General features: G+C 51.4%; 1 protein-coding gene across 2 annotated transcripts in view; it reads left to right on the forward strand.

The window, feature by feature from the left end:
* The window catches only part of CUNH10orf90 (chromosome unknown C10orf90 homolog), a 179,883-nt gene that overhangs the window by 6,875 nt on the left and 160,825 nt on the right, over nucleotides 1-12,183 (forward strand). The gene's annotated exons all lie outside the window — the stretch shown is intronic.

The raw sequence follows: 12,183 nt of genomic DNA on the forward strand, positions 1-12,183 counted from the left end.
TCCCTCCAGTCCAACTTCTCCACCCATATCTGCATTGCCATGGTTCACATGCCCTGGGACTTAGTCCTTCTGTGATGGAGTATGCTGTGTCTGGCATGTCTGCAAACATGTGTTCAGGGCTGCCAGCAGGTCCTGGGCCAGGAAGGCTGCTGGGTGCTGCTGTCATGGCTCACCAAGGTCTCCGCTCAGCACCTGCTGTGGGGCAGCCCCTGCTCTAAGTGCAGCTGAGAGCTGGGACCCAGAGAACTCAGGAATCACATGGAGGAGGGGCCGCCCGGCATGCTCTGCACTGGAGAGTGGGGCATATACAGACCTCCTGGGCAACCCACGGGCACGGAGGAAATACTGCAGGCATGGAGAACATTCCTGATGGTGGCCCGGGATGGGAACCTCTCAGTACAACAGACACAGGAGGTGGGTTGTAACTAAAATGTGCAGGGCTTAGTTCCTGAGCCACAATGTTGCTTCAAGCCCTCTGGAGTCATTGGTTGAGAATCAGTTCCTGGGGTGCAGGGGGCACTCTAGGAGGCCAGAGATGAAGGACAGGCAGCAAGAAGAGCATGGTCCCTGGCAACCCTGGGGCATGATTTTCAGAGTCCTGTCAGGCTGTGGGCAGCCCAAGGCCCTACCATGTCATGGGCACGCAGGACTAGGTCCCCTGGGCACAGCACCATCCATGAGAGCTTTGTAAATAGTTCTTGAATCAGCCAAGACATTGCTTAAGGAGTTTGACTGGCTGGCAAGACAAATTGCATTCTTTGATTTTAAGGTTTATTGATTTATTTGAAAGTCAGAGTTACAGGGAAAGGGAGAGACCATAGAGAGGTCTTCCATCTGCTGGTTCACTTCCCAGATGGCTGCAATTACCAGGCTAAAGGTAGGAGTGTGATTGTCCTGCAGGTCTCCCGTGTGGGCAGCAGGAGCCCAGGTACCCGTGCCATCCTCTGCTGCCCTTCCTGGCCACCTGCAGGGACCTGGATGGGAAGAGGAGCAGCCAGGACAGGTGGGATGTTGGTGTCTCCTGGTGGCTCCACCTTGCACAGCACAGCACCCAGGCCTCCTTAAATCCCCTGCTCTCAGCAAGGCTACAAGAATACAGTCTAGTACTCAGTAGTTTAAAGTTCACAGTGTTTGGTCACAATGACCAGACAGTTAAAGAATCCAGGAACCATAGCTCCTATATAAGGATACATCTGTTAACAGGAAAAGATTCATGACAAATTTTGGGATTAGCAAGCAGGGACTTTTTTTATTTAAAAAATAAAGTTATTATAAATATTTTTTACTTTAAATTCAAAGGTTTAAGTGAAAACATTACCATAATAAGGATTGAAATGGGTACTATAAAAAGAACCACATAGGAATTCTAGAAAAAAAAAACTATTTGAAATGGAAATTTTACCAAGTGGGATTTGCAGCAGATTGAAAGCCACCAAAGAAAGAATCAGTAAAGTTTCCAAACTGAAGACAAGAGACAAAGAAAAACCCCCCAAAAAACCAAAAAGTGAGCAAGAGAGAGAGTCCCATGTTACAGTGATGAGCGGCCCCCCCCCAGGGTCATCTAAAAGTCACAAAAAATGTGTATTACACGAAGATTGTGCATTTAAATTTCTTCCCTGCACTGGGTCTTGCACAATGGCCCAGTGGCTAAATCCTCATTTTGCACCTGCCAGAATCCCATATGGGCACCTGTTCATGTCCTGGCTGTTCCACTTCCCATCCAGCTCTCTGCTTGTGATCTGGGAAAATAGTAGAGGATGGCCCAAAGCCTTGGGACTCTGCACCCACATGGGAGATCCGGAAGAAGCTCCTGGCTTTAGATCGGTGCAGCTCCAGCCTTTATGGCTGTTTGGGGAGTGAACCAGCAGAAGAAAGATCTTTCTCTCTGTATCTGCTTTTTGTGAAAATTTGCGTTTCCAATAAAAATAAATAAATCTTAAAAATTATTTCATGCATAAAAATAACTATCTTTCAATTCCATTTCCCGTGCATTTTTTCAGGTTACCTTCTTTGTGATTAGAGTCTCAGGAAGAGAGATAGAGGGGTGAGGAAGACAAAGTTTTGGACAGAAAATAGCTGAAAATTCCCAATGAAATGGGTGGAAAGATGTTTCTTGCTATCTGCACGTACAGCAGAGGCAGGTGTTCCCAGGCTGTCCTGTGCCATACTATGTGGCTACTTGGTGGCTTTGCACTTCAGTTGTTGCCCAGGGGGTTATCCTGGGGGCTCTCCAGCCCAGTGGAGAGTGTGTCCTTGTCACCTCCTGCATTGAGCACCTGGAGCTGCCAGTTTTAGTGGTAACTGGGATTGTACACGGCGCAGGATCGCAGGGTGTGCACACTCTGAATAACTGTAGAAGCAGAAGTACACTGCCACTGTGCTTGGTGCTGCTGGGTAGCACACCTGGAAACACGCCCTGCTTGTTGCCTGGTGCCTTTGCATTTCAGAGCTGTCGGTTAGGTGGCTCTCCCCTGCCTAGGTGTCCACCCAGGCTGACCTCTGGTCTGAGCGCATGAGACCTCTTCCCAGGTCACTAGCTGTTGGTAGCAGACCCTGGTGGCTGCAGGACTGGGGTCTCCGTTTTCTCTCTGTCATGTGAAGACCATCGTCAGCTCTGAGAGGCTGTGCTTAGCTAGCTGCCTTACAACTCCAGCTGCAGGCAGTCCGTCATGTTTGCTGCTTTGGGGAGAGCAGGAGACCTTGCCTGCCCTGACTCTGATGTTCTGGCTGGTTAGATCAGATCCACCTGACACCACCTTGCTGTTGACTGACTCATTGCTGTTGAATAGTAAGTAACCTTAATGACATCTACAAGCCTCCTTTCCAGGCGCACAATGGAAGCATGAAAGGCATAGGTCCTCTCATCACCGGGGAAGAGGCTGTACCAGGTGTGCATGCCAAAGGGTGGACTCTCAGGGACTAGCTGAGAATCCGACTCCCCACACTGTCCATACTGCGTTTAAATTCTTTTCCATCTGTGGGGCAGAGGAGGTAAAAAGAGCTCTTGGAACCCAGGACACAAGCAGGAGCCTCTGCTGGGAGCTTCCTGGGGACAGTCTCCTTTGACTAGCAAAGATATTCCAGCTCACGAGGTGCATCTGGCAGGCCAGCCCTCAGGATGTGCTTGTGGGATCTTCTGTGACCCAAGGAGTGATAGAATGGCTAGACAGATGTGTGTTGTGGGTTTCAGATAAAACCTGATGCCAGGGTGAATGAGGATTGAGCTATGTAAGTGATCCGCTGATTCAGTCATTTTTAATTAGATGCAATTTTAATTGCTTTTCAGTGGCCAGCAGACAAAATGGCTGGAGAGACATCTCCAGCCATTTGTCCAAGTGAAGCTCCACAATGGGGGGTCACGTGGTTTGATCACCATTTCATTAACCATACACCCACTGGTGGGGTTCTTCCATGTCTTCTTTGCGAGGCTCATTTGTATCCCTTCCTCATCAGGAGCACTCTGACATGGCATCAAGGATGAGCGTCTTGGAAAAAGGCCTGGATTCAGGAACACCAAACAAGCCAGCAGGCCAGTGGGGAAAATAAAGTCAACACCAAATTTCCGGCCATTCTGTTTGTAAGGCGAGAAGCCACTTCTCAGTACAGGTGCCAGGAGCAGGAGCAGCAGCACCCAAGGGACCCTGTGCTGCTGGTTCAACCCTCTGTTTTGTAGAAAGTTCATGAAACCCACTATTTCAGCTGCAAATGAGCTCAATTCCTTACTCATGAGATCTGGACAGCACCGTCTTTGTAGTGCTTGGCTGTGTGGTGGCTGCCTGGCGCTGCCTGGTGGTTCCCAAGAAGCCGCCCATTAAGTGGTGATGGGTAAAGGGACAGGGTCTTTCTAGATGGATGTGCAAGGGGGGCCCAAGAGTGTGTGGGAGGTGGCACATGTTCTAATCCTTGCTCCTGATGGCAGGAAGACTGTTGATTAGTCCCCTGGGCACGTAGTCCACTGCACTAGCTTTCGGATGGATGGGAGCAGGGTACTTGCCTTCTCCAGGAAACCCTCACCATAATGGGTGCCCACTCAAGTTTGGTGATGTCATTTGTGGGGCCAATGCAAGTAAAATACAGATCCTCTCATTAGGATAGGACAGAGAAACTTGGCACTAGAGGACCTGAAATACAAACCTTTCTCATTTTCTCCTATAGTCTCTTTCTTGATTTGCTGCTGTTTTTAATTTGCTGCTCAGGGTCCATCTAGGTAAAGAATCATGCAGAATCTGAGCTATGATCCTGTATTTTGCCATTCTTCTTTTTAGGGTGTGATGGCACAAAAACTTCTCATTCACGTGTGCAATCACTGAAATACCACAATTTATGTTTTAATGTATCCATACATGCATGTTGTTCAGTCTTACCAGGGTAAGGAAAGCATTGCAGAAATGGACTCGACTGTGGGTGCCTCCTTCCTTGGTGTGAGCGCATTTTGCCGCTCTCAGCTTTGGGTGTTGCACATGTCAGGAAGCACTGGAAGGAAAGCAGCTTTGTGGCCTTGGCTTCCTCATGCAGCTCTTTGGTCATTTCAGTGCAGGTGGTTGGTTGATGGGAGGGAAGACAGCGGGGAGGCAGCAGAGCATAGCATGGTGGTGACTAGAGGTAGGAGAAGGGGCAGGTAGAGTTAGTGAACACAGAGGTGTCCTATAAGAGAGTGAAGTGTCCTGGACACTTGGAGCCGTCCCCAGCGCTGCCCCAGTGACCATCAGCATGCCTGTCGCCACCATGGTGTTGGCTTCTGGCATGTTCTCGAGCTGAATTCCTGCAGCACATGGCGTGCTGTGACCACGGGAGCTTTGGATGGAGCATGCAGTAACTCAGCTGATTGGGTGGTGTCTCTCTGAGGCTGAAGAGTGAAGGCTTGGGCCCAGATTTGGAAGACCTTGGGCTTTCATCCAGACTCTGCTGTGCGCTAGTCTGCGACTCGGCAGAGCACTTACTTTCTCCACATGCATCGCTTCTCCAAGTGGAGTTAATAATAGTTGCTCCCTCTTGTGTTGCTGTGGGGACTGACCTTGGCTCACTGCAAGAGCTCAAGCGCACTCAGCTGCCAATCAAGTATTATTATTGTTAATATTAAAATGGTGAGGGCCCGGCGCGGTGGCGCAAGTGGTTAAAGGTCCTCGCCTTGCACGCCCGGGATCCCATATGGGCGCCGGTTCTAATCCCGGCAGCCCCGCTTCCCTTCCAGCTCCCTGCCTGTGGCCTGGGAAAGCAGTCGAGGACAGCCCAAAGCTTTGGGAACCTGCACCCGTGTGGGAGACCCGGAAGAGGCTCCTGGCTTCGGATCGGCATAGTATCGGCCCGTTGCGCTCACTTGGGGAGTGAATCATCGGACGGAAGATCTTCCTCTCTGTCTCTCCTCTCTGTATATCTGCCTTTCCAATGAAAAAATAATAAAAATAAATCTTTAAAAAAAAAATATTAAAATGGTGCTTTCTTGCCTTGAAATGGGATTATGGTGGCATGTTCTTCTCCTGTTGCCATGGAGACGACTCCACGCCTGTGAAGCATTTAGCATGATCCTGGCACATGTTGAGTGCTTCACGGTATAGCTGCTATAATTTCTCTGTTATGAAGCTATTGAGGGCCAAATTTGGCCTAGTCTTTAATAAGTAGAAGTCATCATTCCTCTAATTCTGAGAAAGTGTGAAAGTCAGCTGTTATAAAAATGGCCCCTCTTAGATGGCTTGTGTGCATCTCAGCGGCAGGAACAGTCTGCAGCCGTGCATGGGGCGTGTCTGAGTTAGGAGGGCTTTCTGCCTGAGAGCCCCGGGAAGTAGGGGAGCCAGGAAGTGGGGAAGGCTCCCTCTTGTCCTTCCTGGGTTTGTTGTCGCTGTTGGTTTGGAAAGCAAGCTACAACAGCAGCCCTCGAAGTGAAGTTCTCGGAGTGACAGGGCCATTGAGTGCTCTGGACTTGCCGAGGTGCTCTGAAGTCAGGGCAGCATGAGTGCCTTTGACATTGAGACGTTTGCCACTAGTGATGGGAAATGAAGCTTCCTCCTGGCCCTAGAAATGGATGCAGTTCCTGGAATGTCAGCTCACATTTTAAAGTCAGGGGAGAATACTGCAAATGATCAGAAACATAATAGAACATACTGGAAGGAATGTTTCAAGAATCAAGGGAAATCTGCTGCTTTGATAGACAAAGTAGTTCCTGCTAAATTTGCCTTTGTGGCTGGGTAATTAACATGCCTGTTTTGCATTTCTTCTCCACGCCTTCAGCCTGCTGGTACTTTGTCGTTGCCCCTCTCATTTGTAGCTGCAGACAGGCAGGGGCTGGGAAGGTGAGGGCAAGCACACACTCCAGAGACCACAGCCAGACAGGCATCCTCCTCCGTGTGTCCTGCAAGGGGGGGAGAGAGGGAAGTTCTTGAATTTCCGCACATTCCTGTGGCTCTTGTTTTCCCATCAGAGCCCACCGGACAGCACCTTTAGAAACTACAGCGAAGGGGGAGCCAGGAGAGACGAGAGCTGGATGTGCCGCAGCCCAGTTCAGCTGCCAACAAGGGAGCGATCCTGCCATTTGCCGTCAGATAAGGGATATTATCTCGGTAATAAAAGGCAATTGAGAATCTAAATGAAAAATCTAATGCTTTTCATGCTGATTTATTTTAGATTAGACAAAGTTAAGCCAGATGTAAACATGGAGAGATGAAGCATGGAGACAGAATCACGGAGGAGTCATACATCTCTGTTCTGAGTCAGCCTAGGTGCAGGGCTGAGCACACACTGTCTGACGTTAGTTATTGTCGCAGAGGAGAGTTCAGAGGGTGAAGACAAACACGCAGCTCTGGCGAGCATCAGTCATGCCTCCAGGTGAGAGTGGGAAGCGGCAGCATGCCCGAGGTGGGCTGTGCTCATGGGCCAGTGTCCAGCCACAGCCCAGCACCCTGTGTGCTGCCCCGGGGAACCTTCCTGCTTCCCAAGGTCACAGGATGCTTATGACATCAATTGCGGACCATAAAAATGATCAGCTTGAACATGGGCCTGCTATAGATTCATTGAACTTTGAGTCCTGCCTGTGGTTGTTTGGGCACACCCAGACCAAATGATTTCATGGACCTGATGAGGGCCTTGGGCTGGCATTCAGCACCTCTGATGGAGAGAAAGACCCTCTCTCCCAAGAGAGGCATTCAGATGCCGAGAAGAGAGAGCCCCCTTTCCAACAACGTCTGTCATTGTCTTAAAGAGGAGACCTACTCTTGGTTGTTGGCAACATGGCTTCAGGCAGGTGTGAGATCCAGCGAGGCAGAGCTGGCTGGTGCGGGTCTGTGGAGGCCTGGGCATGTCACTGAGCTTCCCTGTCCCTGTGTGCTTGGGCTGGCAGATATCTCAGCCTCTTCCTCCCGAAGCTCAGGTGTGTAACCACCCCAACACCTCTATGCACACCTATGCTGTATTCTGGCTGGAGAAGGGCTGATCCAGGCGCTTGGGTGCAAACTCAAGCAGAAAATGATGATTCTGCTGGGACTGAATTCAGGCTGGGAGGCCTAGGGCAGGACACTGTCTCCTGAGCCCTGGCATTCCTATGTGTGCAGTTCAGATGAAATTCTACCCAGGGTTGTCATGGAGACAGGGTGCAGGGAACCCTAGCCCACAATTCTGTCCACAGTTCTGACCCATGACGTTCATCCCAAATTCCAGGACCCATATTATTTAACCACAGTTTTTCCTTTTTTAGATTCAAGAAGGTAATACCATGCATCTCCAGAATATGAGATAACCCTTTGTAATTAAACTCACTGATGCTGGCAATAAAATGCATGAATATTCAGATTAAGCAGAATAAATTATTAGTCTAAATAGCCTGGGGTTGGTTCCCATGAAGTTTTGCTCTAGGTTAGTTTGCTACAAACCTAAGGACTCAGCTTCCAGAACATGATGCGTCTTAGCCTGCAAATCTGGATGATGAGTCTGTAGGGGTTCAGACATCTTGGATGCAGGGAAAGGTGAATTCCCCTGTCTCCATCAAGTGGTTTGGGTCAACTACCATTTCTCTGCACTGATAACTTGACTCACTTCAAAGACCTGAGGTGCAGCCCTGGAAGGACTGAGGTCGGAGTGACCATGTGATGGTCGTTCCTGACATGCGTGAGCTGCACAGGCTCTTGCTGAGGGTGGGGACTGGGACTAGACTAGCCCCTTCCACTTAGCAGGAATGCACGTCCCCTGTAGAGAGCATTGCAGGCCCATGCCCTGCCTTCTAACCTCTGCGGGGGCCCCTGCTCTTCCCCTTGCCTCTACTCTCCGCTGTCCCTCTTTCCTCTCTTCTCTGTATTTACTGAGCCCAGCACCCACAGATGTGCAGGTGGCCTTGGCCCAAGGAGCCCTGGCCCTCTCTTACCCTGTGCTTCCTGGCCCCTTGGAAGCATGGTGGTGGAGCTGCAGGAGCTGTGTTGCAGTGGCTTGCAGGTGCAGGGCCGGGCACTCCCTCTGCAGCTACTGTGCTGGCCGGGGAAGCAGCACATTGCGTCATGCATGAGTGCTCAGTTCTGCAAAGCCCCTGCTCCCAGAATTCCTGCTCTCCTGGCTGCGCAGACCTGCGGGAGAGGAGATCCCTAAGAGAGTGGACCTACCTTACTCTCCTAGGTCCTGAGCTGCTGTCACAGAAGAGAACTTGACCCTGGAAGGTTGGTTTTGTGCTCATTACTAGTAGAAAAGAGCGAAATTTGCTTAGAATCTGCAAAACCAGATGAATCAGGCTTCTGCCTTTTCAGAACACTAAGGAACACTAAGGGACATCAGGGTGGGTGTTCACTGCTGTAAGCATTTGTCCATGTAGTTTTCTAGGTCAGTGATTTTACCTTGTGCGTCTTTCTGAAGGCATCCTGCGACCTTGGTGCCATTCTAGGCATTCCAATTACAGCAGAGTACAAAGAAGTTACTGTGTGGGGCTCACTGGCCAGTGGGACAGTGTGGAAAGCAAATGGAGGTGTGTATCACATGTCAGCCTGGAAGAAGTGGTTCAAACTTGGTTCCAGTTGCACAGGTGCAAGGCAGCACAAGGTCATGAGCAAAGACCCTGTGCAGGGAGCCTTTGCTTGCTGGCATGTGAAGACTGAATAATAGAATGTGCTAAGCCTGACCTGAAGTCACCGATGCTTTCCTGCGTCTTGGGGATAGTATTCAAGTTTGAGCAGCAGCTGAGGCCACTCGGGGCACGTTGCTGTAGCTTGTAGGTGAGGAGGCTGCAGCTTAGTTTGTGAGTACTATTCTAATGACAGTGCATGCAGAGGAGGCAACATGCATGTGTGCTCAGACCACCAAGGACCTTCCTGCTGTCGGAGATTGCTGCCACTTCCAGGGTGTCGGCAGAATGTGCTGCATGGCCAGGCCTTCTAAATGAGTACAGATGTGACTAGTTTTGATCAGAAAATTCTGGAGTTGTAAGCCTGGGAGTGACCTAATCAAACTTGCTTCGTGGAAACAACGCTAGTGCTGCAGTCCGGAGTGAGAGCTCCAAACTGAATGGTCTTGGCACAGGTTATCAAGGGCTTTGTCCACACCACGGGGAGGGAAGCAGAGATGGGATAGCACTGGGTGGTGTTGAGCACATGGAACAAAAGGGGACCGCTGGGACTGCACGATGCTAATGACTTCATCAACATGGTACAGGCCGATGGCAGGATGGGGGTGAGGACGTGAGACAGAGTTCTGGGAGTGGTGCCTGCTGTGGGCAGACTCAAAAACAGCAGAGAGTACAGTCTAAGATTCAGGAGGGACACTGTTCAAAAACATGGGGAGTGGATGCTCAAAGCTGCTGTGAATAGCTTCGATCTCTTTCATTCATGTATTCACTCATTCATTCCTCCATCCTTTGTCGTCAGTGCCTGTCTGCTGGAGCCTACTGTGTGGAGGGCACTGACTATTGGCCCCATCCATGGGCAAGCATGGGACACACGATTGTATTGGTGCAGGGTGATAGCTGCAGGGGGAAGCAATATCTGTTGTGGACTGATATGTTTTCTTGTGGATTTGTAAGCCAGGCTTTATGCTCTGTGGGAAATGAACTGCTTCTTGTGGATCAGAGACTGCTCACCATCCAGACGTGGTGTAGGCAGACACATCTGGGAAAGCCACGTGAGCTGAGACCCAGAGGAGGACCAGGGAGCCAGGCTTCGCTCATGTAGTGCCACATGCGGAGGCCCTGTGCTGTGTCAGAGCATGTGTGCTTCAGGTGACTGGGAGAGGGTAGTTTGGCAATGCCATAGGGGAAGGAGGGTCGGGCACAGAGCAGTGCCACAGGGAAGAGGGTCAGGTGCAGAGCAGGCCACAGGGAAGGAGGGCCAGGCACAGAGCAGTGCCACAGGGAAGGAAGGTCGGGCACAGAGCAGTGCCACAGGGAAGGAGGGTCGGGCACAGAGCAGTGCCACAGGGAAGAGGGCCGGGCACAGAGCAGTGCCACAGGGAGGGAGGGTCGGGCACAGAGCAGTGCCACAGGGAGGGAGGGTCGGGCACAGAGCAGGCCACAGGGAAGGATGGTCGGGCACAGAGCAGTGCCACAGGGAAGAGGGCCGGGCACAGAGCAGTGCCACAGGGAAGGAGGGTCGGGCACAGAGCAGTGCCACAGGGAAGAGGGCCGGGCACAGAGCAGTGCCACAGGGAAGAGGGTCGGGCACAGAGCAGTGCCACAGGGAAGGAGGGTCGGGCACAGAGCAGGCCACAGGGAAGGAAGGTCGGGCACAGAGCAGTGCCACAGGGAAGAGGGCCGGGCACAGAGCAGTGCCACAGGGAAGAGGGTCGGGCACAGAGCAGTGCCACAGGGAAGGAGGGTTGGGCACAGAGCAGTGCCACAGGGAAGGAGGGCCGGGCACAGAGCAGCGCCACCGGGAAGAGGGTCGGGCACAGATCAGCGCCACAGGGAAGGAGGGTCGGGCACAGAGCAGCGCCACAGGGAAGGAGGGTCGGGCACAGAGCCCTCTTGATACTCACTGCAAGAACAGCTTTCTTCTGCCTGAAAGGATTGCGCGAGTGACTGAGTGACCGGCCCAGTATGTCCGTGACCTCGTGGTTGTGTTGGAGCCATTGATTTTAGAGGTTCCTGCTGCAACCTGTCCTTGAGAAATCCTGAATCAGCAGTGTCTGTGGTCTGCAAAAGGTGAAAAGGTGTCTCCAGGCTTGTGGGAGCCTGGCATGTGCAGGAGAGAGAGAGACAGAGAGAGAGACAGGAAGGAGGGAAGTTAGTTAGTTATTGCAGATGGGTGACCTTTGGTGCTTGTGGTTTTGCAGTGGGGCTGGGCCTGACTCCTAGTGACAGGTCCTCAGGAGCTGGGTGAGCCAACCACTAGGGGACAGTTTCCCAGGGCAGTTGCTGTGTTGGACTTGAGGTAGCGGTCTTCCCTACAGAGCTGCCCAGGACAGAAGCCCAGGAAAGCAGCAGCTTAGGATTTCCTTGTATTCCTGCCCCTCCCAGACAGCGTCCTGTCTGCCCTGGCCCCAGACAGGTGAAGCAGCAGAGAACTCATTTCTGCTGAATTTGGGATGTAAAGGAGGTTCCAACCCCTGGTCCAAAGTCGTGGTGCTTTTATTTCCTGCCTGAGAACTTGCTGTGTATTATCCAGTATTGCGTGGGAGGTATCTGTACTGAGAAAGGGGTATTTAGAATCTTAGTGGTTGGGTAAGGATTGCTAAGTATAGTAAAATAACCAAACAAAGATTTTATTATTCTTTAAAGATTTATTCAAACAGCAGAGTGACACAGAGGAGAAGTAGAGTTTTTTCTATGTGCTGGTTTATTCACAGTTCACACGCTTTGGGTGGCTGTCACTGTGTCCTGGCTCTCCCTGACCCTGGCCTGTTGCTCCCAGTGGAGCCGTGGCTTTCTCTGCCATAGCAGAGCTACAGCAAGAGTATGACAGTTCAGTGAGGTGAAGTGATGCTCTGAGCATGATGACCAGCGTGGGTGGTGTCTCAAACAGTGTTAGCACTTCTTACAGTTCATGCTCCTGTGGCTGAGCAGGAAGGGCAGGATGCGGGTGACTCGGCCCCAGCCCACACTCCATACTCTCTGGTTCACTGCGGTGTGGGGGAGGTCCGGCCCCCGACGTCCCCAAAACTGGAAGTCCCCCAAAATGAACTCTCACCATCACAAAGCTCAACTTAGTGCTGGGTCTGAGACAGTGCCTGGGGTTCAAGATTACAGTGAACATGGCACAAGTGATGGACAGGCTGGTCATCAGA

Source organism: Ochotona curzoniae, unplaced genomic scaffold (genome assembly GCF_017591425.1).
Source record: "Ochotona curzoniae isolate NIBS_2020 unplaced genomic scaffold, NIBS_Ocur_1.0 contig_66, whole genome shotgun sequence".
NCBI lineage: Eukaryota > Metazoa > Chordata > Mammalia > Lagomorpha > Ochotonidae > Ochotona > Ochotona curzoniae.